This window comes from Alexandromys fortis, unplaced genomic scaffold, assembly GCF_014885135.2.
Source record: "Alexandromys fortis isolate MF-2015 unplaced genomic scaffold, M_Fortis_MF-2015_v1.1 scaffold_114, whole genome shotgun sequence".
NCBI classification, from domain to species: domain Eukaryota; kingdom Metazoa; phylum Chordata; class Mammalia; order Rodentia; family Cricetidae; genus Alexandromys; species Alexandromys fortis.
Genome location: NW_026068046.1, coordinates 853,845 through 857,368, shown reverse-complemented (window position 1 = coordinate 857,368; position 3,524 = coordinate 853,845).

The following is a 3,524-nucleotide window of genomic DNA, read 5'->3' as shown; positions in this document are numbered from 1 at the left end:
TTTTTTTTTGGTTTTTCGAGACAGGGTTTTTCTGTGGCTTTGGAGCCTGTCCTGGCACTAGCTCTGTAGACCAGACTGGTCTCGAACTCACAGAGATCCGCCTGCCTTTACCTCCCGAGTGCTGGGATTAAAGGCATGCGCCACTATCGCCTGGCTCTTGCTAACTCTTATATCCTAAACTAATCCATCTCCATTAATCTGTGCATCATCATGAGGTTGTGGCCTCCTGGCAAAGTTCCGGTGAGCTCTGGTGAGACTGTTTCCTGCAGCACCTACATGGCTTCTCTCTAACTCTGCCTACTCTCTCTCTCTCTCTCTCTCTCTCTCTCTCTCTCTCTCTCTCTCTCCATCTCTGTCTGAATTTCCTTCCTGGCTTTACAATGGGATTGCAATGCAGCTAGAATATTAATGACATTAGGAAATTTGCAGAAAAAAAATGGAAAAAATGATACTGAATGAGATATTCTACGCTCAGAAAAACAAGTATCACATTTCCCTCTACTAGAAGATATTTTGACCTAATACTTTAGTTTTCTGTGCTGCTTTGGAGTGTGTCTGAGGTTTGAGAATCTAAAAGGGGAGGCAGTTAGGAAGAATACTTTTTGTCAGGAAACAGTATTAAATGGATTAAATGAATATATAAAGGATGGAATACTGAAAGCAGAAAGGTTAAAATAAGAAGGTGGTGGGGTAAAATAAAATAAAGGGGCTGTGAAAAAATAACTCAGGAATGAACCATCAGATAATTCAACAAAAATACAAGAGAGATTTTGAAGGCAGATACCTGTGTAGATAATATATGTTCTAGAAAAACCCCAGTGCCAAGTGTCGAATACTCCATAGAAGTGGGATAGTCCACAGATAGACCCCACACATGTGATCTCTAAACAATATAGGCTCCTGCCCTTCCTCTAGTTGTTAGAATTAGTTGATTAGACTCTACTGCTACAGACAACATACAACTCATTTGGACGATGAGAACAAACTGGAACTAGAATAGATGATTGCTTCCTGCTTGCTCTCCTGATGCCTAAAGATGCTATGCATGCAGCTGTGGGTAAAGTCATTTACATTCAACACTGTGAGCTATAATACCAACTGAAGTGGCAATATTTGCCCATGTTAATAGTAACATGACTGTCATGAGGGTAACAAACAGTTTCATAATTAGATTTGGGGGTTGCTCTACATTAAAGACTTTATGCCTAGTACTAGGAACTTGGTCCAAAATTCTCCAGAAGGTAGCATTAGAATGTCTGAGACTGAAATTTAAAAAGGATCTAAAATAGTTGTATACATGAAGACATGTACCATGAATCTTTCCCCTAAGTGTATATTTACATATAAAGGCTACTTTAAGCCTTAAACAGACGTCCCTCTCCTTGCAATGAACAGAAATAAATGGAAAAGTTCAGCTTCAGATGGTACTGAGAAGAAATAATGCTGTAGGACTTAGCTCTAGAAAAGGGACAGGGTATTTACAACCTTAACTTAATGTTCATGTAACATTTAAGAAGATGGGAGGAAAAATTTCTAAGTCACAAGATAGGAAGAGGGACTCTAAAATACCATCTTGTAAGTAGTACATAATATGGGAACCACAAGCTCATAGCAGCCATACATATTCATACTGAGTCCACAGAAATCAGTACATCTTACTAATAACCTATTGATGGAAAAATGACCAAGGGGCCTTACCACATGCTGCTCATCTTTTGGCAACCTACAGATTCTGAGATTAGTTTTATACCCACTGATTAGTTCACCAGGTTCTGATGGGTAGTTACAAACCGAGAATCTCATATTGAACCTGATTATTGGGACACTAAATGAAACCCACACTAATAAATAGGGAAGTAGGTATATAAGGAACAGTGGGAACTGGTAGGTGTGGGAGAAATATGTCAGATGGGCTGAAAATGTACAATGTGCATATCTAAACATATGAAAGAACAAAATTACTAATAAAAAATGTTCAACATCATAATAATGCTATATATTGACTAGATATAGTCCACCCTAATAATCCTATATTCATGTCTTCTATTGACTCTTGCAAACATCATTTTTAATTATATGGCAATAGGCATGTGCATTTCTAACCTGCATCTGCTCTTTCCTTTACAGACTATTCTTTCAGGCCCATGTAAATGATAAAGTTATTGTACTTATTCTTACTTTTAGTAAGTCAATAGATTCTCATTGTCTACAGAAAATATAATTTCTTAACCAGGGTAAAGAAAGTCTTTCATGAAATGTGTCAGCTTCCTTTTCTAACCTCATCTCTAGTAATTTACCACACACATTGTATGTTGATAGCTATACTCTAATTTGCCAAACATGCTCACTGTGACAAGCATTGCAATTGCTATAAAGTGAGATATAGTGGTAGAAACTCACCATATTCACTCTTTCGCCATATTATGGCAACCCTACCTCCTCTGAAGAACCATATTTAATTTCTTTGCATTCCATAATAACAACTCTTAAAAATCTAGCAATAAGTAAATTATTTGCTGATTTGTTACTGACTAATGTTTTTAAACTGACATAAAAGAAAGTTTACACAGATATTTAAACAACCTGGGAGCACTGGATAATTGCTTGTCAAAATGATATTCCAGCTACAAACCACATTTAGTGTTTGGAAAACCTAGGTATTTTAGCCTCCTTGGGTATTATAACAGAAGATAATCATTTTATAAATTAGACAAATAAAATATAAATACTATAATTAAATATAAGAAGATAATAATTTTACAACTTTGGAGAATTTTTCATATGGTCAGTTGACCATGTCATTCATTTTTTTAGGCATATTGAAACAGAATGCTATAGCAGAGTGTGCACAAGAGAAAATCTGATTACCTTATAGTCAAACAAAAAAGAGAAACAGAAAAGGAAATGGCTAGACTTACTCTAATTCCTTCAAAGGGATACCATTAAATTAATAATATAAAGATATTTTACAATGTCTTGAAGCAGAACATGTTAGATGGGGGGAACATGAATCAAATAATCCCAAACTAGCTCTGAATAAGGTATACTAAGTTTTTTTTTTCTTTATTAAAAAGCAAACTCAGGGATCACAACAAAGAAACATGAAAGGGTCCAACATTCAGGTATGGTGCAAAGAAAGAAGAGGCCGAGTGGGTGTTTCCATAGGATTTTTGGTACCCAAAGGCCACACCCTACCTGGTCCAGCATCCCAAAGGCCATTAGCTAAAGGAGGTTCCCCATTAATGTCTCACCTTTAAAATTTTTCACTACTTCTAAACATTGTAAGTAGAGACATCAATGCCTTGGAGGGCATTCCAGATCCAAATTATAACACAAGATTAACCCTTTCCCTTTGCCCCTTGACTACATAGAACTTCATTTTTCCCATCAGTAAAATGGAAAAAAAAAACAATGTTTATAATTAAGTGGTAGTCATAAAAAGCAGTTTACAAGATTATTATTTTAAATCATTAGCTATTTCACAATAGTAATTGGAATGCAGTAGATATGTTCAATTCTTTTAC